Here is a 25942-nt window from a genome sequence, read left to right on the forward strand (position 1 = left end):
CTGCGAGACCTCCAGGGTATTTTTAGGATTTTTCCATTTTTCACCCCTAAACTCAAATTTTCAGTAATTCCACTTCCCCCGAAGCCCCGATATTATTTTTATCACCCGAAACACGCCCCGAAGTGCCCGAAGACCCCGAGTAATCTATCTTTTCGGTTTGAAGCTCTACCTTCGCAGAGCCCGATTTTCAATAGATCTCCCGGTTATCAACGAAGGAAGTTATATTTGGAGCCGAAGTGCTGCCCAAATTACTATTTTAACCCCCGATTATTTCACGGTGAGTTTAATATATAGGAACAACTGTATGTTATGTGTTATATGTGCTATGTGCTTTTTCAGTGTTATTATTCCGGGTTATTTTCCCGTGTTATTTTTATTTCCGCTATTTATGATAGCAAAGCTATACCTTTGACCATGTGATCAGTGAAAGGACTTAGATTCATGGTGGTACTGGTACGTAGCCTCTGGCCATGTAGAGCATGTCTCCGTAAGAGAATGACTTCTATTCTATGGCATTAGCAGAAGGTTAGACAGGGCTATAAGCCTTAAATCTACTGAAATGTTTAAATCAGAAAGTGTATGTCTTCTGTGCCATTTGGGCCGAAGCTTTATTGATCGTATATCTTTGTATCAAATCATTGATTGATATGGAAAGTTTGTCTCATGATTCACATATGCCTTTATTGTTCCTTGTTCCTCTTTGCTTCTGCCATATTGAAGTATATATATGGCATAACGTTATATTGTATCTATTATTGAACTAACTAAGCGTCACCGCTTACCCCTCTCAATGTTTAACAAATTTGCAGGAGATAAGTAACCAGTATAATCGTATATTGTTGGAAGATGTGGAATTGTTTTTACTATTAATTTTGTATTTCAGTTTATGTTTGTATAAAATTACAATATCCTGGGTAGTTATGTAAGATATTAAAACATAGTCGGTTTGTATCCAATCTTTTTGTAATCACTTTATCAATGTAAGATATTGTTTTATAAATATGCATGTAGCATGTTTTGGAGTAACAACTGTCAAGTATGAAAGTTTGCGTCTTTTAGAAATACGGATGTTTAGAAAGGGGTTCTTTCAATCATGGTATCAGAGCGGTGGTTTAAGTAAACTAAATTCCACGAATTGGTATTTAGACTTAAACCGTCAGAAGTGCAATATATGAACGGATTCATTAGGAGTATATGGATACAAACCATAGGAAAGACTTAAGTAAAGTATTAGGTAATAATAAATCATAATATTCTAAAATACTATATTGCTCCAAAATTTCAGTAAAATGGCTGAACAGGAAGGTAGCCATACCCCTGAGGTGGGTGGAGGTCCTCAACCTGGTGAAGTAAATACTCCAGTATCCCCTCGTAAGGAGCGACTCTTAGGTAAACCTACTGGTATAATTCGACAGACTCTTGAAGAGCATAAGAAGAATAATGATAAAGGCAAAGAGAAAGCCACTGGAGAATTTTCAAAAGGAGAGGTGAAGCGTCCCTCGTTCAAAAATTTCAAGAGTAGTGGCGCTACGGAGTTTTCAAGTGTTCTTAATCCGATTGTTGCTCTTACCTGGATCCAGAACACAGAGAAAGTGTTTCGTATTTCTCATGTGGATAATGAAGACAAGGCTAATTATGCTTCTGCTATGCTCGTCGAAGAAGCCTTGGTCTGGTGGGAAGCAACATATGAAGCTCTCAACCAGTATAACCAGGAGAATTTATCCTGTGAGATGTTCAAAACTCGTTTGCTAGAGAAGTATTGTCCTCTAGACATGAAGAGGATATTGGAGAAAGAGTTTCTGGAGCTTAAGCAAGAAGGAATGACCGTGAATGAGTATGAAACTCAATTCAATCAAAGAGCACGGTTTGCCGCAAAGTATATCCCAACTGAAGACGATAAAATTCAGTTATTCTTGGATGGACTGCTGTATGAGATCCGCGATTTCGTAGCTAATCGGCATGTTCTGTCCTTTGACAAAGCTATTGAGTATGCTCGAAAGCGTGGGCATGACTTAGAAATACGTGGTGCCACTTTTTCTGTTCCAAAGCATCCACGTATCGATCAAACTGTTCCTGTTTCCTCTATTCCACCAGCTCGATCTGTTCAATCTGATTCTAATACAAGAGAGCAATCTCAGAGCGCCATTCGTGGTCGTGGTAGATCACAATCTTTTTCTCTTCAGTCACCATTGTGTATAAAATGTGGAAAGAATCACAAAGGCCAATGCAGAACAGAAAAAGAGGTGACCTGTTATGGATGTGGAGAAATGGGTCACATAAAGCCTGTTTGTCCAATGAAGAGTGTTACATGCTTTGCTTGTGGTGTTACCGGCCACAGGAAGCGTTTCTGTCCTACTCTTACTAGTCAAATGGTGGCAAGTCAAGCTTCCGTTCAACAACCAAGGAATATTCCAAAGGAGGAGGTGCCAATAGCTAAAGGCCATGCATTTCAGATTACCACAGAAGAGGCACGCGAGGACCCGAATGTTGTGATGGGTACATTTCTTGTCAAATTTTAGACCTCCCACATCTTATTTGATTCTGGTGCCTCAAATTCTTTTGTGTCTCATGAATTTGCGCATTCTTTTGAAATTGCTTGCTATGCACTCGTGCAACCATTTCACGTAGATACCATAGGAAGTGTATCATTAATTGCTGGTAAAGTCTATAGAGATTTTGTCATGGAAACTGAAGGTTATAGTTTTCTTGTTAACCTGATTCCCATCTTCTTGCCCAACTTTGATAATATTCTTGGCATGGAATGGTTGTTAAAGAACACACTCAGGCGTGAAAAGTTTCTTTGTGAAAACTTATGAATGGTGACTTGGGAACTGCGAGACAATACTTGGGACGAGTATGAGTAGATGTGAATAGTAGTAGAGGCCTATACTACTGGAAGCACATGACTCACACTTGGATCAGGGAAAGTCACAAGGTTACCAAGAAACTAGTAATCGATTCCGTTTTTGTTCGAGTATGTCATTACCTTCGTTTCGGTGATGACTAAGAAGATGATTTTCGTTCAGACCTTAATGGTCGTAAAGAACCGAGTCCGACTAAAATAGATCTGCGAAGTGAGGTGATTGGTTCAGAGAACCATGTCTCATGTAGTGACGAAATTTTAGTCAAAGAATTGAAGAATGAGATGGTCAGACGGAGAGAACAATTCAAACGGTAGAAGATATGCTTTGTGCATATGTCTGGGAGTTGGTGCACGTTAAGTGGAAACACCATCGAGGCCCAAATTAAAATTAGGGAAATAAGAATGAGATAAGAGCGAAATATTCCCAGTCATTTTTATCATTATGATTTCGGGGACGAAATCCTCAAAAGGAGGATGTATTTGTAACATACACGTTTTGAAATCGTGTTTTAAGTAAATAATATTATGAAATATTATGTGATATCGAGTATTGAGTTCTAACAGATAGTTTTTACTAGAAATGAAGTAAAACTATGTTTACAATCACTCGGAAAATAATGGAAGTCTTATGAGATTCCAATTAAAAGTTAAAATATCGAAAATTTAACGGAAACCTCATCGAAATCCGAGTTATAACGAAGAAGTTATGACAAATCGAAGATCCACGACAAAACCGGCACGACACCGAATGACGTAAAAAGTGAGTTTTCGATAAAGTACTTTTTAGCTTTAGTAATCTAAACGAAAATCGTAGTATTTGTTAAATCGAGAATTTTGATAAAAAGAATGCCCAAATCTGACTTCGTATGAGGAAGTTATGATTTTTCTAAGTTTCAGCTTAGTAGTAGACAGCTAAAAACTTGAATTTTAGATCGAGTGATTTTTAGCCAATACAACCTAAACGAGAATCGAAGGTCTCGTCATTAGTAGTACAACGGTAAAAAGACAGACGAAAACGGACATCGGATGAAGAAGTTATGAATTTTTAACGGATTTTCCTGTCCTGGTCTGTTAAAAATAATAATATTAAAAATAAATTCAAAATTAACCGACGAAGTCTAAACGAAAGTTGTAGAGCATAATTTTACCTACGCGTGCATATAAAGAACGTCAAAAACGGAGACCGTATGCAAACGTTACGGATTTTAGAAGTTCGGGGCACAATTTCCGAGAAACCTCGCATGGATAAGTCCGATCTCGGTGAGTCACCTGCCCCGTGTCCGATGCTGATGACGAGTCCGAAGAGGTCCAATAGCCTTCCGACGCGTGTCATCTCTGTTTCAAGTCCGAAGCGTGCAAGCTATCACCGTCCGAGCCGAGCCGTCTGGCGTCCGACCCTCGCATCCGAGCTGCGCTGCTGCTGCCGCGTGGCCTCCGCACCTGCTGCCACCTGCCCTCTCCGGTCCGAACCTCGGCCCTATAAAAGGGAGGCTGCGAGACCTCCCGGGTATTTTTGGGATTTTGCCATTTTTCACCCCTAAACTCAAATTTTCACTAATTCCACTTCCCCCCGAAGCCCCGATATTATTTTTATCACCCGAAACACGCCCCGAAGTGCCCGAAGACCCCAAGAAATTTATCTTTTCGGTTTGAAGCTCTACTTTCGCAGAGCCCGGTTTTCAATAAATCTCCCGGTTATCAACGAAGGAAGTTATATTTGGAGCCGAAGTGCTGCCCAAATTACTATTTTAACCCCCGGTTATTTCACGGTCAGAACTAAGTTGATGTGTTCAATTAAGTTCTTTGTCAAACAAATCGGAAATCGGGAAACAAACTGCTGGACAATAAGTAAGACATTGTTCCATGTATTTGTCTGGCTGATATCTAGAACAGAGGGTTATATGATCACTTATCTTAAATGGCGTATCATCATCTTCTCAGTTCCGAGAGACCTTGAAAGAGCTACGATTTCCGATCGGTTCCTGAAGTATTGCAGTTATAGTTATTAGACTTATCCAAGTGGGAGACTGTTGGATAAGGTGTCTAAGTCCATAACTATTTCTGGTATGTACTTGACCCCACCCGGCATGGTCCATTTGGGTTGCATGGCACCATGCAATTGGATAAACTAAAATGAGAGAAATAACACTTATGGTTTATTAATATATTATAAGTTCTAATATATTAATAATATTATTTAATTAGTTTGATCAAGAATTAATTTAGAATTAATTAAGTGATCAAAAGATAACTAATTAAATATATGGGTAGATTATGTAAATCTTCCATATCTTATATAGTGGGCTAAGAGGCTCCATGGATTATCAAGTTGGGTTCCACCCATAGGATGCTCCATGGATGCTCCATGGGAGTTACAAACCCATGGGTCATGGAAATGAAGAGTCATGACACATTAGGGTTTACATGGTGTAACCCTAGATGTGTCAACACTATATAAGAAACCCATTCTCCACCAAAATTGGCTACACATAAGAAACAAGAGGGCTAGAGCCGATTTTGCAAGTGTAAGATTCTCTCAAAGTTTACTCCTTTGCATTTGGTGTTGTGTGAAGCATTTGAGGCATCACACTTGGGGTGCTAGGCTCACAAGGTTTTAAGGATCATAATCAACAACAAGGTAAGTTATTCTATCTTTCATTCAAGTTAAAAATGTTCCCCATGTATGCTAGATAAGAATATAACCTTGGAATTCAACTTTGCATGATTATTAGACAAACATAGATCCAAGGTTATTAGGGTTGCATGTACACTTAGGAAGTGTTAGAATGCTCAAAACCCTATCAGTGGTATCAGAGCCTAGGTTTGTTTGTTGTTGTTTTTTTTTTTTTTTTTTTTTTTTTTTTTTTTTGTGTGCAAACAGCTTGAAAAAAATCGTTTTTCTGTTTTCTGCTCGTATGAAAGTTTGCACATTTGTTGCTGGAAATGGACTAGAAACATTACCCTAAACTGTTTTGATGTTTTAAAGCTTGTTTTAGATGGTGTAATGTTTATGCTAATCCATTTACAATGGCAATTATTAAAATTACAAGTTTTTTTAAGTGTTATTTTTGATTCTTGAAAGTGTTCATATTCATGTTCTTGAACTTATGAAGATTAGATGATCATAGGAATTGTTTGTAACCTTCATGGTAGTTTAATTCATGATCATAATGTGTTTTAATGGAGTCCATAACTTGTTCTCAAGTTATGGAAAACCAAAAGTCTCACTTTTATTAAAGCCATTAAAAGAACACAAGAGTTATAAAAATGAAGAGTCTTCATTTTTATTACTCAATTAATTCATAAGTTATAAGAAATGAAAAGTTTTGGAAGTTTACAAAACTTGCCCTCAAGTTTTGGAACATGTAAAGTCTTGATTAAAACTTTAGTTCCAACCCTTAGAATTTTAAAAGTTAAAATTCAACCCTTATACTTTATAATATTATAAGTTACTAATATATATATGTATAACGTCAAGTTGTCTTACCGCTAGTACGCCTCATTCACGAAGCCGGTCTATAAGGGGGGTATAAGGTTGTTGCCTATAAAATGGCTACTTAATGGGTGTCCACTCTCACCCACCGCTTCCTTGATCGGTGGAGGGTCGTTAGCCGAACGGGTAGGACAAGGACTTATAAATTCTCATTAAAAGTATGATGAATATTATAAAGTAACTAAATGCTTTTATTAAATTCCCAATCTTAGTTACTTTAGGAAAATGTGAATAAGGTGCTAATCCATGAAATTACACTTTACACTTTGTTTAAGTCGTTAGTGGAGCTCGTGTGGTTAACCGGCACACTAACTTGGACTTAAAAAGGTAGGTAAAGGGTGACTTAAAGTTTATTATAGGTCGGTGGAGCTTGTGTGGTTAACCGGCACATCGATTGAGTAATAAACATTGAGTGTACCAAGTGATTTTCATGGTTACTTCACACCTCGTTTTGTGATCCTCGGTATCCCAGTCACAAAACTTGGAGGGCACACTCGAGATTGAAACATGCATTTGAAAAGTTCATTGAATCTCAAAAGAATCTAGGAATTTCTAAGAACCAATTAAAAACCTAATATCTATATTTCGTTTTTCATGGTGGAAATTGGTGAATCGTCATTCACCTACCTTTCAAATATGTTATAGCTTGGATTACGACATACCTCTTCTAAGTTATAATATATTGTGATTGGATTCTAGCCTTAATATTACATTTGGGTGTCTTATTAAGGACTCTCTTAATATCTAAACTAATCTTGTTCTCTTCTTTCAGATGTCTTCAAACAATGCTGCTTCTGGCTCTAATCCTAATGGCTTCTTTACCCTTATGAACTTGTGTGGGAAAGTCACTTTTGATGGATCCAACTTCAATGAATGGATCAGAAACATCAGGATGATTACCCGCTACGAGGACAAAGAATATGTCCTTGACAAGGAGCTTAAGGAGATTGATGAGACCACTACAACTCCCCAGGAGATCGCTGACTTCCGGGCACATGAAAGGGATGCTACAAAAGTGGCATGCATCATGTTGGCCACCATGACAGCGGAACTCCAAAAGTCCTATGAGGACTTCTACCCTTTTGAAATGCACCAAGATCTGATGGAAAGATACCATCAAAGTGCACGACAAGAGAGGTATGAAATCATATGCTCTATCATAACAACCATGATGAAGGACGGGGAATCCGTCACGAGCCACATGCAGAAAATGCAAAGGTATGTGGATCGGTTGCTGAAGCTTAATGTGAACTTCCCTGAGGAGCTTGCAATAGATATCATTTTGCACTCCTTACCATCGTGCTATGATCAATTCCGCATGACATATCACATGAATAAGGAAGAGGTCACACTCAGCAAACTTCAGGGACTCCTCAAGACCGCAGAAACAGGTCTTAAGGGTAAGTCGGTTGTTAACACTCCTACTCCAAACTCCGCCCCGGTTTTGGCAATCGGGAAAGGTAGAGGGAAGAAGAGGAAGAGCTCTTCGAAGGGTACCAAGGCTAGGACCCTTGATGACTCTTCTTCAAGTGGAACCAAGAAAGGTTTTGTCACTCCTTCTTCTGACCCTAAAGAGGCTGAATGCTTCTATTGCCATGAAAAGTCACATTGGAAGCGGAACTGCCCAAAGTACCAGCAAGATGTGAAGGATGGGAAAGTTAAACCCAACCATGCAGGTATTTACACTATCTTATCTAATAACTCACCCCATTCTAACTCTTGGGTCCTTGATACCGGTTGTGGTATTCATATCTGTTCTGATTTGCAGGGACTAAGAAGAAGTGAGAATGTGGAGCATGGAAGAATAAACTTAATCATGGGGAATAGGAAAGCTTTACCTGTCACCAAGATTGGAGTTTATACTTTATCGCTAAGTAGTGGGTTTAGTTTAGATTTGAATAAATGTTGTTATTTGCCAGAAATGGCAAGAAATATTATTTCCTTTCATGCATTGTATAAACAAGGTTTCACCTTTTCATTTGATAATGAAGTTGGTTCGATTAATGCTTTCTTTAATAATGTTCTTTATTTTAAAGCATTACCTTGTGATGGTGTGTATGAAACTGTATCTGTGGTTGATAACTTAGGAAATAATGTATTGTGTATTGATTCTGTTAATGATAATAACTTGGATAAAGCATCATTATGGCATTGTCGTCTTGGACATATAAGCAAGAAATGCATAGGCCAACTCCAAAAGGATGGAGTATTGGAGTCATTTGACCTAAAGTCAGATGATAGTTGCGAATCATGCTTACTTGGAAAAATGACAAAGTCACCCTTCACAGGTTCTTGTGAGAGGGGTGAAGGTTTGTTGGATCTTATACACACGGATGTGTGTGGGCCCTTCAAACATGCCACAAGGGATGCTAATCATTATTATTTGACTTTTACTGATGATTACAATAGATATGGATATGTCTACTTAATCAAGCATAAGTCAGAGACTTTTGAGAGGTTTAAAGAGTTTAAACAGGAAGTCGAGAATCAATTGGGCAGGAACATTAAGATGCTTCGATCCGATCGAGGTGGTGAGTATCTTAGTTCAGAGTTCCTCGACTATCTTAGGGAATGTGGGATTGTCTCACAATTGACACCTCCCAGGACACCGCAGTTGAATGGTGTAGCTGAGAGGCGTAATCGAACCTTGGTGGATATGGTTCGTTCCATGATGAGTCGAGCTTCGCTACCAATCTCATTTTGGGGGTATGCCTTAGAGACTGCCGCCCATATCCTTAATCTAGTTCCCACAAAGAAAGTTGCCAAAACTCCTCATGAGATGTGGACTGGTAAAGTACCCAAACTAGACCACATTAAGATTTGGGGTTGCAAGGCTTTCGTGAGACGTGAGACTTATGATAAGCTCGAACCTCGAAGTGAGAGGTGTATTTTCATCGGCTACCCACATAAATCCTTTGGTTACCTCTTCTACAGACCTAGTGAGAATGTGGTCTTTGTAGCTAGGAGGGCTTTCTTTCGAGAGAGAGAGTTCATAAGCCAAGGAGACAGTGGGAGGCAAGTTGACCTTAAAGAAATTCAAGAGTCAAGTGGTGAAGGAACTTCAAACCCTAGCACTCAACTTGAGGAGGAAACTCCTGTTGAGCCAATTGACAAGTCTGTACCTCTGAGGCGTTCCACAAGGGTTAGGAATGCACATGAGCATTACTATGGATTCCATATTACTGCGGAAGGTGATACACTTATCAGTGATGAGACACTGATAGGTCTGGATGAACCTAACAGTTACGCGGAAGCCATGGCAGGCCCTGAGTCAGCCAAGTGGAAAGAGGCAATGGACAGCGAGATACAGTCCATGTATGACAATCAAGTTTGGAACTTGGTTGAGAATGAACCAGGTCGTAAGACTATAGGGTGCAAATGGATCTTCAAGAAGAAGACCGACATGGATGGTAATGTACACACTTATAAGGCACGACTGGTTGCAAAGGGTTTCTCACAAACTCCGGGAGTTGATTATGATGAGACCTTTTCTCCAGTGGCCAAGATTAAGTCTATTAGGGTTCTGTTAGCCATAGCTGCATTTCATGACTATGAAATATGGCAAATGGATGTCAAAACCGCTTTCCTTAATGGAAAGTTGGCTGAGGATGTTTACATGAGTCAGCCAGAGGGTTTTGTCAATACATAGTACCCTAATAAAGTGTGTAAGCTTGAGAAATCCATTTATGGGTTAAAGCAAGCACCTCGCAGATGGAATCTTTGCTTTGATGAGAAAGTCAAAGAATTTGGCTTTTCTAGGAGTGAAGATGAATCTTGTGTATATGTCAAGGCTAGTGGGAGTATAGTTAGCTTTTTGGTATTGTATGTGGATGACATACTACTCATAGGAAATGACATCCCAACTCTGCAGGAAGTTAAGTCCTGGCTTGGGAAGTGTTTCTCTATGAAGGACCTAGGAGAAGCTGCCTATATTCTAGGGATAAGGATCTTGAGAGACCGGAGTAAAAGACTAATTGGACTTAGTCAGAGTACCTACTTGGATAAGGTGCTGAAGAGATTCGGCATGCAGGACTCCAAGAAAGGAGAGTTACCCATCCAGAGTAACGCCAGATTGAGTAAGACACAAAGCCCTAGTACTGAGGTTGAGATAGCAGAAATGAGTCGAATACCTTATGCTTCGGCTGTAGGATCGATCATGTATGCTATGACGTGTACTCGACCAGATGTAGCCTTTTCTTTGAGCATGGTTAGCAGGTATCAGGGGAACCCTGGCAAGGCACACTGGACTGCGGTAAAGAATATCCTCAAGTACCTACGGAGGACTAAGGACTGGGTCCTTACCCTCGGTGGGAGTGAAGACTTGAGAGTTGTAGGGTATAGTGATGCTAGCTTTCAAACTGATAGGGATAATTTCCGCTCTCAGTCAGGCTGGGTCTTTACCTTATATGGAAGAGCAATTTCTTGGAAGAGTTCCAAGCAAGAGACAGTGGCTGATTCAACTTGCGAATCAGAGTATATAGCAGCTAGCGAGGTAGCAAAGGAGGCGATATTGCTGAAGAACTTCATTGGAGACCTTGGAGTTGTACCAGCTATTAAAGAGCCAATGGAAATTTTCTGTGATAGTGAAAGTGCAGTTGCCTTAGCCAAGGAACCAAGGGATCACGGGAGATCCAGACACATCGATAGAAAATACCATTTCCTCAGACATCGAATAGAAGAAGGACTCCTCGTGGCAAAGAGGGTATCATCGGATGAGAATCCAGCAGATCCCCTCACGAAGGGACTGACTCGGGTTAAGCATCTCCAGCATGCTCAGAGCATAGGGCCGAAGGATGATATTAGATTTAGTAGTTAGATAACCTTGAAATTTGTAAAGTGTAATCGACATTAGATGATGAATAAAAGGTGTTTTATTTATGACTAAAGTGTTGCTATCTCTTGTCGATCGTTTACTATATTTCTTTTGCATGTTTTGACTTCCAGAATAATTATGTTTGGTATATCATATTATTCGAACCTCCACAGTCGGTCATATGTCGGAAGTAGGTATGAATCAAGACTGTCATGATTGGTTGCAGAGGTCTAAGTTGTTGGACATGGCTACAACACTCATGAGTGTTCATAAGTTCTGAGCATTGGACTCAACCCACGCTCACTGGAATCACTTCATGGAATTTATCTCGAGTGATCGTGAGACGGTAATATCATATAAGTCTTCAAACCTAGAGATATGATTTGTTACTTATGAGTTGGTTATGCATTGATTGTACGTTAACGCATTGGTAACTCGATGTTATAAAACGTGATTTTGTGTATAATTCAATGAGTGGTAGAACAAACATATGAGTCGAAGTTTATCTGTTCCTTCTTGGATTAGAAGCTGATATCTGGGCCCCTCGATGATTTTGTTTTGACCTATGTACCGGGCCCGGTCAGAACTAAGTTGATGTGTTCAATTAAGTTCTTTGTCAAACAAATCGGAAATCGGGAAACAAACGGCTGGACAATAAGTAAGACATTGTTCCATGTATTTGTCTGGCTGATATCTAGAACAGAGGGTTATATGATCACTTATCTTAAATGGCGTATCATCATCTTCTCAGTTCCGAGAGACCTTGAAAGAGCTACGATTTCCGATCGGTTCCTGAAGTATTGCAGTTATAGTTATTAGACTTATCCAAGTGGGAGACTGTTGGATAAGGTGTCTAAGTCCATAACTATTTCTGGTATGTACTTGACCCCACCCGACATGGTCCATTTGGGTTGCATGGCACCATGCAATTGGATAAACTAAAATGAGAGAAATAACACTTATGGTTTATTAATATATTATAAGTTCTAATATATTAATAATATTATTTAATTAGTTTGATTAAGAATTAATTTAGAATTAATTAAGTGATCAAAAGATAACTAATTAAATATATGGGTAGATTATGTAAATCTTCCATATCTTATATAGTGGGCTAAGAGGCTCCATGGATTATCAAGTTGGGTTCCACCCATAGGATGCTCCATGGGAGTTACAAACCCATGGGTCATGGAAATGAAGAGTCATGACACATTAGGGTTTACATGGTGTAACCCTAGATGTGTCAACACTATATAAGAAACCCATTCTCCACCAAAATTGGCTACACATAAGAAACAAGAGGGCTAGAGCCGATTTTGCAAGTGTAAGATTCTCTCAAAGTTTACTCCTTTGCATTTGGTGTTGTGTGAAGCATTTGAGGCATCACACTTGGGGTGCTAGGCTCACAAGGTTTCAAGGATCATAATCAACAACAAGGTAAGTTATTCTTTCTTTCATTCAAGTTAAAAATGTTCCCCATGTATGCTAGATAGGAATATAACCTTGGAATTCAACTTTGCATGATTATTAGACAAACATAGATCCAAGGTTATTAGGGTTGCATGTACACTTAGGAAGTGTTAGAATGCTCAAAACCCCATCAGTAGCCTCTAGCCATGTAGAGCATGTCTCCGTAAGAGAATGACTTCTATTCTATGGCATTGGCAGAAGGTTAGACAGGGCTATAAGCCTGAAATTTACCGAAATGTTTAAATCAGAAAGTGTATGTCTTCTGTGCCATTTGGGCCGAAGATTTATTGATCGTATATCTTTGTATCAAATCATTGATTGATATGAAAAGTTTGTCTCATGATTCACATATGCATTTGTTGTTCCTTGTTCCTCTTTGCTTCTGCCATATTGAAGTATATATATGGCATAACGTTATATTGTATCTATTATTGAACTAACTAAGCGTCACCGCTTACCCCTCTCAATGTTTTACAAAATTGCAGGAGATAAGTAACCAGTATAATCGTATACTGTTGGAAGATGTAGAATAGTTTTTACTATTACTTTTGTATTTCAGTTTATGTTTGTATAAAATTACAATATCCTGGGTAGTTATGTAAGATATTAAAACATAGTCGGTTTGTATCCAATCTTTTTGTAATCACTTTATCAATGTAAGATATTGTTTTATAAATATGCATGTAGCATGTTTTGGAGTAACAACTGTCAAGTATGAAAGTTTGGGTCTTTCAAAAATACGGAAGTTTGGAAAGGGGTTATTTCATTGCGCTCCACTCGACCCGGCCCCGAAGTCGCGTGACGGCCAAATCTCTTCCCAATATGGAATGTAGGGACCCTGTGATGGCATGTCGGGTAGGTGCTCAATCTGAAAATGTGTATAGATTCCATAGATGGCTCGATTTTGGTAGCGTATGGCCCATCATATGTTGTCCAAATAATATCCGACCCTATTTTAGAAAGGGTCGGTTGGTAGACCTCCAACGCGTATGTCCTAGAATTGTTGTGGTTGGCCTCGCTCTCCTCGTCCTCTCACATTCCTTCATGATCGTGGCCTCGACTACTCATCGGGTTGCTCAAGTGGCACTACTTCATCGTCGGCCAGTATATACTCCAATGTGTTCCCATGTTCACTATGATACTCACTGACTCCAAAAAAACTCAAGGTAAGATCATTTTCCTCGATGCATGTCAAAGTACGAGTCACCCGTGGAATAAACACGCCATAGGATCTTGCCAATCGGGTGACAAAGTGACCACCCGCTATTGGACTTCCAGCTCTTGAACTGACTGCTTTACTTCCCAAATATTGTGTAAGAAAATAAGGGATAGTGCAGCAAACTCCCCGCGTGATAATACTCAATACGAAAAAACAAGTTGAGACTTGTGACCTTGTCTCCATGTTTTTTATGGTTGATGGAAAACGTCACTAGGCGGTGAATTAGGCGATGGATGGGAGACCGAATGTGGCTTTCTTGTGAGGCCTCCGAATGAAATCTGCCATTCTTAATAGTTGTCCAAAAACCATACCCATTTACGCCAGCAGAATAGTCATGTGCAGTTGCCCTAAAAAATGTATAAAAATAGGAGACATTTCTTTGTGTTGTTCGTATAAACCCATTCGCCAAGCTAATTCGGCCAAGCTAAAATCACGATATTGGCCACCAAGGTGAAAAAACAAAGCACTTGCATAATGAGGATCCATGGTACTTGCTTCAAAGGAAATCGTTGCGAAAAACTCAACACACAACTCCTTGAAAACCGACTCTTTGATCGAGAATAATTTTTTCCAACCATTGCATGTAAAATTGACACCATTTCCATCAAATATCTTTGTGAGGTACGGGTTTAACCTCTCCAAAATGCCAATTTCATTAAGTTTTGCCCAATCAATATTCGGAGAAATTGCAAACTCCCGGTTCTATAGCCGTCCCAATTTGTTTGTGTAGTAGTTATAAATCCCCCTCGGAAGATCATCCAGAAATTCAAAAAAGGGAAGAAGGCTTGAGGCATCTCCTTGGGACTGTTTAGTAGACTTTTTTGGACCCATTTTACCTGAAAAATGAACAGCAAACCAAACCCAAACGAAACATAGCGGATTTAGTATTAATAGAAAAATTAGTTGCTACTTCTTCTAGTTCTCACGTCGTGAGCTTGGTTCGGCAGCAAAACGAAATCAGGCATCATTCCAGGTAAAATCACACCTAATTAACTCAAAGGGTTTGCTTTAGCAATAATTCTAAGGCCATAAATAAAACATGCAGTGACAATTTATCACCAAAGAACAAACACTAACTATAAATGCTCGAAATCATGAAAATTAACAAGTTTAAAGCACGAAAATCATACCTTATTGGAAGTTGGAACACAAAATAAAGAATATTTGAAGAAAATCAACGAAAAAGTCGAAGTGTAGGGACCGATGGCGACTTCGTACATTGTGAGTGGTGTTTAGGATAATGAAAGTCAAAAAATTTGTGACCGTATAAGTGCTAGTCCCCTCCAAAGCTTACGTCGTGAGCATTTACCCTTATGTCGTGAGTTTTAAGCAGCTTGAAATTACGGGCATCTTTGATTCCCCATATCGTGGGGCTTAATCCCACGTCGTGTTTCGAAAATTAAAAAAAACCCCATTTTGTTTCTTTCAAAAATTATACCATTCAGAAGTTTAATCCCACTCTTGTTTTTCTAAATGGAAGATGACTAAAATGACTATCCTAAAAATCAAATTAAAAGAAAATGCAAACTAAAAATGAAAGAACAGAAAATGCAAACCGAGCTCGGGTTGCCTCCCGAGAAGCGCTTCTTTTTGAGGATTCGTGAGTTGGACTCCTTCCCGATCTACGTTGCATCAGTTGGGAGCGGAATCTACCTCTTCTCCTTTTCTACTTCCACCTCCTCTTGTATGCTTGAACTCGTCTTATGTACGCTTTATTCAAAATTTTCTTTTTTCGTTGGATTGTCACATGCTTCAAGTTTTCTTTTAACTCCTTGGGATTTATCTTCATTCGAGTTGTTTACTTTGTTTTCAGTTAACTCTTTCTTGTCTATCCCCATTCCATCAAGATTTCCTTCCTTGCCTTCTTGATCATCGTCTTCATCACTTGAACTTATTTCTTCAATTTCACTTATTTCCTCATCTTGAATTTGTGGTGTAGTAAAGGCAAAGATCGACTTCCAAGATCATTGGAATCGAGGCTCTTGCCTTGGTAAGCTTTATTTATTCTTTTGTTTTTTCTCTTGTTTGGACCTCATCTCCCCTTAATTTTTATAATTCTTTAAGCTTATTGTCTTCATCCATAAACAACACTTCATTTTAATTCTTAGACTTCTCTAATCCTTCTTCAACCCCAAACGCCATCTCTTCTTTTCCCACTCTTAATGTAAGATTTGATTCACGAACATCCACCAAGGCTCTTGCGGTTTTAAGTAGTGGGCGTCCACGGATAATAGGTACATCATCATCTTCTTTCATGTCTATAACAACAAAATCAATTGGAAAACAAATTTCCCAACTTTAACCAATAAATCTTCAACAATGCCTCGAGGATAAGTCACCAAACGATTTTCCATGTGGATCGTCATCCTTGTAGTCTTCAGTTATGGAAGGTTGAGATTTTGATAAAAAGAGTAAGGCATTAAATTAATACTAGCTCCAGAATCGGCTAAGGCAAATGTCTTTGTGGAATTTCCAAATTTGTATGGTAGTGTACGGCGTCCTGGATCTCCCATCTTCCATGATTACCGTTGAACAATGTTCATTAGGAACCACCTAGGAAGTTTTCTCTAATTGTTGTCGAGTGTCAATAAGATCTTGAAGGAATTTCACGTATTCAGACATTTTTGCTAACGACTCAATAAATGGGGTATTAATTGGAATACCCTTGACTTGCTTGATAAATCTCTTGTGCTCTTGCTCTAGTGGATGTGCCCTTTCTCGAGAAGGAAAAGGTAACGGAGGCTAATAAGGTTTAATAGAAGATGGATTTTTCTATCCAGACTGAGCCCACGACGTGAGCATCTGTTGCTCACATCGTGAGAACTGGGCATCAACCCTTTCTTTTTCTTTGATCTTCATTCTTTTCGGATATGGATCAGACTGCTTCAAGGATTCTTTATGGATCACTATAGGCTCTAAATTAGGGTCTTCTTCAGTGGTTATGCCCATGACATGTGGTTGTAGTTTTGGAACGGGATTCTTTCGTGGTACCCTTTCGTTAACAAGTGTAGTTAATTTCCCGAGTTGAGTCTCAATGTTTTTGATGGAAGCTTGTTTATTTATAATGGTCACATCAGTAGGATCGTGTCATTTTTTAGAGGCTTCCGTAACGCTATTAAGCATTGACTCAAAGTCCATCTTCTTCTCGGGCGGTGGTTGTTTCTTTTGTTGGTAGCCTCATCCGGTTTGCCGATACATTTCTTCTTTTTTTCTTCTTATATTCTACATATGGAAACCATTCTTTCTTTAGCATCCTCCAATCTTCATCAAATCGATCACTACTAGAATAACACACTTCAGCTTTTTTATTCTCGTTTTCATCCAAATCACAATCTTTCGTCAAATGTTGTCTAGTGCAATTTTCACACCCAACTCGTATGGTGTGTATGGATTGATCCATTTTCTTCATTCTTCAGTCCATATTATCTAACTTAGCCATAAAAGCTGCTAAATCTCCTCCATTTCTACTTCCTTTACCTCTAGTCACATCCTCTCGTGGGTTGTGGTATTCTCTCTAGTGATTTGCTAATTCTTCGATTAATTATTTAATGGTGCCAGGAACTTTCTTTTTCATTGGTCCTTGCGAATCTAGGAGTTTCCTTGTTGTAACATTCACCCCATCATAGAAAATCGAGACTGCTTTTTATACGTTCAAGTCATGTTGGGGACAATTTCTCAAAAGGCCTTTGTATCTTTCCTAAGCTTCGTATAAGGATTCTCCATCTTCTTGTTGAAAATTAGCAATCTTTTTCTTGAATTTGGAGATCTTTGAAGGAGGAATAAATTGCTTAATGAAAGCTTCACGAAGGTTGTCCCATGTTCTAATTGTTATAGGAGTTAACGACTTCAACCATATCTTTGCATCACCAGTAAACTGCATCTCTTGAAACAATTGGAACATTGAAATAATTAGCAATGTCCAAAACTTCATCAATGTGCTTGAAAGCATCTTCATAATCTTTCCTAAAAAAATGTATGTCTTTGAGCATTCAAAGGATATGACCCTTGATTTCAAAACCCGTTGCAGTTGGAATTTTGGGAGGAACTAGACGTGGACTGTTTTCGTTTCGTAATCTCTTCTTATACTCCTCCATCGTCATGGTCGTGATATACGCCATTTATGGTTCCTCGCTTTTTATCTCTTCTTGTGAATCTTCCTCGGTAGATGTTTCTGGCTTATAACCTATTTCTTTCTTGCTTGGAGTCTTTTCAAAATGCTCGAATGTGTCAAATTGGAAAGTGCTACTTGACTCATTGACCTTCTTATATTTATTCTTGTGGAAAGCTGATCCTGGATCTTTGAGTGGTAGAACTATTGGAATTTTAGATCCTCGCGCCATAAATCACAGAAATAAAACAAAAAAATCGGTAAAAATGAATTAGAAAGAAAATAAACAAAAAACTGAAAAGTACTGAACTCACGTCGTGAGAACTGTGCAAACAGAAAAATTATATTTTGCATAAAATTAACTTTTTGCGGTTTTTACCCTTCAAAAAGGACTGATTAACCTAAAGAAATTGAATTAAAAACTGAAATAGCGATTCCCCGGCAACGGCACCAAAAATTTGATGTGTAATTTATATATTACATAGTTTTAAATTTATAATCCTAACCTACTTAACTAACTAATTGCACTTAGGCAGTGTACCTAGTCAAATTTATAGAATAGTTTAGGTAAGCTGGGTATCGAACACAGGGAACGAACTTAGTTAATAATATAATTACTAAAATATAAGCTAAAAAAATAAGTAAATAGGGGGTTTTATCTGATTTTTCAAGTTCAGATTAACTTAAACTAATCAGTTAACTAAAAACTAACTAAGAACGATTGTAATCAAGATTATGAGAATACTTCCGTTTAGGTTTGAATCCCCCTTTTCCTATGTGTAGTTTCTAAGTCTTGATCCGATCTTCTAATATTTTTACCAATTCATGAATTACTATGTAATGATCATACACAAGCAAATACAAAATTGATTATTAAGGATAATTGGGTTATGTAAGATATATCCAGATAATTATCTATGATCATGACAACTAATTAAACACAATTATGATAAAATTATGTTCTCTAACACATCTAAAGTTGTTACCTTTATTACTTAATCTAAGATGTGGTTAATCCTAGCTCTAGCAATTTAATGATCATAAACTAATAGGTAAACAAGTTCATGCAATTCAAATGGTCATTAAACTACACTTAACTTGAATCAAAGCAACAAAAGATACAATCTTTAACATGCTAGGTAAAGATAATCAAATATAAGCTTAAACCAACTTCATAAATATAATAAAAATAAAAAACCAGCACATAGTATTAGGGTTCATCTACAGTAAACGAAAGCCTAATGATTAGTTACTCATGGCAGAAATGAAGCACACAATCACATAAGATTTAGACATGATTAAGGTAATGCAAATCGAATGTAATGTGTAATCTTCAAACTCTTAATATTCAATCGAATTCTTCTTCCAATGGTAGAATTTCGAAGGTTTCTGGCATCTGATTTGGACTATCTCTACAGAACAATCAATCCAACTCTCCCCAAAGTTCAATAAGTAAAGGGATATTTATATTTTCCTAAAATCGTATCTCACATCAGTATAATTTGTGTCTGGCAAGTAAACTTGCATTCAACGTAATTATCTTCTAAAAATTCCCTCCTCACGACGTGAGGTTATAATGCTCACGTCGTGATCTTCTATGATATATATATACATATATATATATATATATATATATATATATATATATATATATATATATATATATATATATATATATATATATATATATATATATATATATATATATCGTCAAGATTCTTCCCACTTCATGTAATCCTTACCAATTTACCAACTATCAATCTATCGATCACTGAATGTTTATCATATCATATTGTTCATCTCCTTAACTTAAGTTATCTTCATTGATACTTATCCGAGTCCCTATTCACTTGTGTTGTTCGTCTTAGACTAACTTGTGTTTGCATGCAAACCTTGTTACGATTCAACCTCGTGTCTACTTGTTTACTGCTTATTGATATAAACTTGTTGCTATTTATTTTCATTACATTTCCGCAATCTAACTATTATTATTATTGAGCTAACAAGATCCACTGAGATTAACTTTAATTCCACAACTTATTATCTTGTACTAACGTTTGTTAAAGTTTTTCTCTCAACAATTGGTATTAGAGCTAAGGTGGTTGCCTTTTTAATCCTTTCAAAATCAAATCTTTTCAAAACTCTGATTTAAAAGGCCTTCCATACCACTGAAGCTCACAAGAAAAAATAAAAAAAAACAAGGAAAATGGCACAAGTTTATTCTCTAAATGTTTCAAACAGTGTTGGGGGTTCTAATAGAGCCCCACTACTCGTTGCAAGTGAGTATCATCATTGGTCCCAACGAATGGAAAGATACCTAAAGAGGCTCGGTAGAGATGTATGGAGATCTGTAGAAGAAGGACCTCATGTTCCTATTCTCACTCCTGTTGCAGTAGACGGTGCTCAAGAAAGACTTGGTGGAGGTCAAGCAACCATGAACAAAGCTACCAACGATGACTTAGAGAAGATGGAGAAAGATGCAATAGCCTTCAACGAAATCTCGTGTGGTGTTGCTCCTGACAACTTCGACATCATGATCAACTGTGAATCTGCTAAAGAGATATGGGATGTTCTAAAACGTCTCTATCAAGGGTCTGAACACGCTCAAGATAAGAAGCCTACAACAACTCTTAATGAGTTCACCAACTTTAAAGCCGTACCTGGTGAAAGCCTCGACGACTCCTTCAAGAGATTCAACCTCATCATCACCATACTTTCAAACGCTGGCATTGTAAGAAGCCATCACGAAACAAACCTGCACTTTCTAAATGGTCTGGGTAGACATTGGACTATGGATAAAATGATAGTACAAGGGGATAGAAAGATCCAAACTCTCTCACTGTTTAAGCTATATGGTGAACTTAAAGTAATGTGCAGACCTTGGTCGACCACTTGCTCTGATGGCTCAAACTCCACAGTTCAAAATCCTCATCACCTATATCCCACATAATCATCATACCAACACTCATATGATAGCTCACCGCAGTCGTATGAAGCTAATGCAGAACTTGATGAAGTAAGAAGAGTTTCAGAATGCCATTGCCCTGGTCAGCCAATAGTTCAATAGACTCCCACCACCATCCTTTCGTAAAAACCAATAGTTCACCAAACCACCTTTCAATCACAATTCCAACCCGCAGAGCAACCACTCAAGATATCCCAAAAATCCTTATCATCCTTCACAGCCGCATAATGCTCCTTCAAAAGAGACACCGCAAACCAACAAACCTTCAGACTCTGGTACCACTACCGAAGACAAAGATGGTGTCATTGTTTTCCATAAGTGTCACAAGGAAAACCACTTTGCCAAAGACTGCAAAGCAAACGTGGTAAAAGATAAGGCGTTCTACCTTAGAATGGCTCAAGAAATGGAGGAAAAAGAAAAGGCAAGAGCTTATGTTGCTCAAGTGAGAAGTGATCATCAAGTGTGGTCCTCGGGTTATGAAGATGAAGAAATTTACAACAACAAGAAGAAAGGGAAAATTTGCATAGTGGCAACCAATGAGGAAGACGGATCAACACACATGCAGAGGAACTATTGCTACATGGCCAAAGATGGAACTCTCAGCATCGTCGATCAGGTAAAAATTATGATTCAGTCAAATAATTACAGCATGCATGAATGTGAATCTTATTTAGAAAGACTTAATGACACATGTGTTGCCGTCCTTACAGACTACAACAAAGCCCTAGACAAAAAGAATATAGCGACCCACGAGATGTACCATGTGAGAGGAAGACTAGAAGACAAAAAGATTAAGGTCATTATGTTAGAAAAGTATTTGTTGTTAGAGAAAGATGCTAGAGTGTTAGGTGAAACCCAATTAGATATTTCTCTGAATGAACATGATCTTGCGCAAAAAGAAATTGTATGCTTAAATCATTTAATTGAAAAACTCTTTACTGAAAGTGAAGCTATTGAGAATTTAGTGAATAATGGGACCGTAGACAACACTTATAATTGGGGATGGTCAAATGGGTATTCTACCGATGAAAACTCTCTTCCCCGGTTTGATGTTGATCGTCCCTATGTCCCACCAGACCGGACTTTTCACTATCCAGACAATGATAAAACTTATCCCGAAGACATAAGATGTCACTTCAGTAGACTTCATGAACTGAGCAACAATCGTGTCATTGAGGAAATTTTTCCTAAATCCTCGGGTAACGTAGATAATTTCTTACCCATCATTGGCACAATTTGTCCCGGTTCTCAGTCCAGTTCAGATGTGGATGAAGAAATTGCTTTGGAAGGACTTGAATTAGTTGTAAAATGTCCAATGTTTTCCTTCCAAAACATGTTCCAATCAAGAGTCACCAAAGACTTACTTTGTGGTAGTCCAGTCTTCTCTACCGCAGACCCCAGTCAAAAGCACAACTACTCTTCAACCCATCTTGCATGAACTACCCATTAATAATTTTGAGTTTGGACAATGTTCTCAGAGTCATGACTTTTCTAGTTCTAATGACTCAAGTTCTCGATTTTTACCTCAAATAAAGCATTCCAAGAAACCTCAACTAAATGTTTATGATGTTGTCCCACCAAAGAAAGAAGCAAAATTGGCTTTGGAAAAGGAGATCTGATCCCAAAGTGAAAAACGGGAAGCTGATTCCAAACACAAAAATTTCAAAAACCGGACCAACTTTTATACAAATGGAATTTTGAAAAGTCCACTACTACAAAATCTTTTAAAAATCCACAACAGTTGATGGATCATGCATAAAGTCATGTCCAGTGACTAAATCTCTTAACTCAAACAAAACTAAAATTTTTCAAAAAGGGGTCAAGTCAACATCATCAAATTCCTTAAAAGACACAAAAATGAAGGGTATTTTACACACTTCACAAACTTCAAAACCCCTTCCATCAATCAAAAGGTCTAAACCTACGAAATTTTTTATCAAAAAACCTTTTCAAAATCCGGTGGACAATACCAAGAGACACCAACCTCAGACGAGTCACAAACAAAAGACCTCACCCTCCAGACCGTTGATTAGGTATGGTCTGTGGATTAACACAAAGAACTTATGTTTTTGCTTTTATCCACTTCCATCAAAGACCGGTCCAATTCCAACTCGAAAACTCCAAAGGACGTGACACGTTGTAATTCCAAACAAACATGGAAAAAGAATTATGTGTCCAAAACCCACATACAGGTATATGTTAAGAAAGTTTCCCATGTTACCACGGGCTCCAAACTTGTTTGGGTATCCAAACTAACCAAATGATTGTGCATGCAATGTGCAAGGAAGAACAAGAAGAAGAATGGTTAATCAATAGTGCTTGCTCCTTGCACATGATTGGAAGGTTGGAATACCTTCGAGACTTCAGGCAAATCAGTAGTGGTGGACACGTCACTTTTGGAAATAACGCAAATGGAATCATCAGGGGTTATGGAGTATTGACTATGGGGAGCTTCTCTATTCAACGAGTTGCTTACGTATAGGGTCTAAAACATAATTTGATCAGTGTGGGCCAATTATGCAAATGATAGGAACACTTGCTTGATCGGGTTGAGTTTGATAGTAAATATTGCTACATCATGACGAATGATAGGAACACTTGCTTGATCAAATCTAAATCTGAAGGGAAAATGTCCCATTGGATGTCTCTTTGATCATTGGAAAAATTCGCAGTTGTGTTTTCTGTCAAAGGCAGTATCTGAAGTGAGTTGGTTATGGCACCACAAACATGCTCACTTCAATTTCAGATACATCAACAACCTGGTAACCAAAGAGTTAGTCCGTGAGCTACCAATCTTGAAGTACAAGAACGATACATTATGCCCAGCCTGTGAATGTGGTAAACAAATTAAGGGTAGCCATCCTCTGATAATTGATTCTTCAATCGTTGAACCTCTAGAGCAACTTCACATTGATCTCTGTGGTCCATCAACCGTAGCCAGTCTTCACCAAAAGAAATATACTCTAGTCATAATTGATGACTTGACTCGCTTCACTTGGGTCTTCTTCTTGAGACTCAAATTAGGCACACCGCAAATCATGATCAACTTCATCAAGGAAATAGAGCTCGAGATCAAACTACGAGCAGACGGATAAGGAATGATAATGGCACTGAATTTACTAATCAGCTCTTGAATAGATTTTTAGTTTCCAAGGGAATCAGCCATAACTTCTCGGCACCTTACACACCATAACAATATGGAGTAATTGAGAGAAGGAATAGAAAATTGGCCGAAGCAGCTAGATCGATGTTGAATTTTGCCAATTTATCTCTCTACTTCTGGGCAAAAGTAGTGGCAACTACATGCTTTGTTCAAATTCGAAGCATCATATGCAAACACCTTAACAAGACTCCCTATGAAGGTCTCAACAATAGAAAATCCAATGTCCGATTCTTTCACATTTTTGGTTGCAGGTGTTTTGTGATCAACAAAAATGATCATCTTAACAAGTTTGCACCGAAGTCAGATGAAGGCATTTTTCTGGGTTACTCAACCAACAAAGTTGCATACAGGGTTCTCATACGACGTACAAGACTAATAGTCTAAAGCTTTGATGTCATATTTCACGACTGTTACGTCTGCAACACTGCTCATTAAATAGAAACAAAGTTCATCTTTGAAAATGATATCCCAACCTCATCGGGTCTGTTAAACACAGTTGAAGTGAACTATGATGATCTCTTCGATCCAGTAGAGACAACTCATCTTTCAAAAATTTTGGTGTCTCTGATAGCCCAACAACAACATGCAGAAGTATCTGGACCATTGTAACACCGTAAATTTTCAAACAAAATTTTCATTTTAAAATCACATAATTCTCATTAACACATTTCACAAAACCCCAAAGTGTCAAATTATCAAAAACACAAATCCATAAATTGTTTAATAAAAATCCAGGATCCTCAAAACATAACTCCATCTCGTGTGTTCAATCAAGCCGGCGCCTTCCCACGACCCTGAGAAGTACCTGTAACACATATCACATAACACGGTAAACACGAAGCTTAGTGAGTTCCCCAAAATACCACACATATCTCGTTAGCCTCTCATGGCTATATCTCGATAAAGACCCTCCGGTCAATGTGTCTCAGTGGAGACCCTCCGGTCCCACAACTCGGGTTAGACCCTCCGGTCCTAACTCAATGAAGCTCAGAATAATACACAACATAACACACAAAGACATAATGCAGGATATCACAATACTCAATAATAGCATACAAAACCCTCTGGTCACACAAAATTACCACTCATGGTAAGTATAGTGAGAAGACTCACCTCGTAAGTAAGCAAGTAGACCTCGTACCCCTCAAACGGTCTAATCCCCTCCTACATTTCATAATCATCTCTAATTAACACTTATAACGACAACTCTAAATACATTACACTAACCCCTATCTCTAACTTCCGGAATGGGTAAAAGACCATTTTACCCCTCCATGGTCTCCATCATCCAAGCCTTGACGAACCCAAAAAGTCAACATAAGTCAACACTCGAGTCAACAGTCCCTGTTGACCCAAGTCGTCGAGTGCATCCATGTGACTTGTCGAGTCCCCTTGTTCCTCAGAAGTATCATGAATGTTCATCTTAACTCGTCGAGTTGTCTCATCAACTCGTCGAGTTATACGTGTCCAGACTCGTCGGGGAAAGCCCTAACCGACTCATCGAGTCTGCTTACCGACTCGTTGAGTCCCTTCGGCTCCTTTTATCATTCAGACGATATTGGGAAGAAATGGCGTCTCATACTCTGGATCTAGCCTTCCAAGGCTCACTTATCACGTAAAGCTGCAAGCTTTACATTCATGCATGACAATTATTGCTCAAAATGCCAAAACAAGCTCCATAAGGCGTCTCATGCATGGAAACTTGTCCAAAGCTTGATAAAGCTTGGATCTTTGGGCTCATGGGACCTCAATATGTCCAGATCTGGAGTCTCAACTCCATGACAAGCTCATAACACTCTAGATCTCAAAGAAAGATGGGGAAAAAGGTCCTAAATTCCCTAAAACGAG

The 25942-nt window shown here is 38.4% G+C and overlaps 1 non-coding gene across 1 annotated transcript; it reads left to right on the plus strand.

The window, feature by feature from the left end:
- The first annotated feature begins 17511 nt into the window (after nt 1-17511).
- Nucleotides 17512-17618, plus strand: LOC145161902 (small nucleolar RNA R71). Its single transcript, XR_013738760.1, has one exon. It is a non-coding gene; the product is annotated as a small nucleolar RNA R71 (small nucleolar RNA).
- The last annotated feature ends 8324 nt before the right edge of the window (nt 17619-25942 follow it).

Source organism: Lactuca virosa, chromosome 2 (genome assembly GCF_052849685.1).
Source record: "Lactuca virosa cultivar CGN04683 chromosome 2, Lactuca_virosa_CGN04683_v6, whole genome shotgun sequence".
Lineage (NCBI taxonomy): Eukaryota > Viridiplantae > Streptophyta > Magnoliopsida > Asterales > Asteraceae > Lactuca > Lactuca virosa.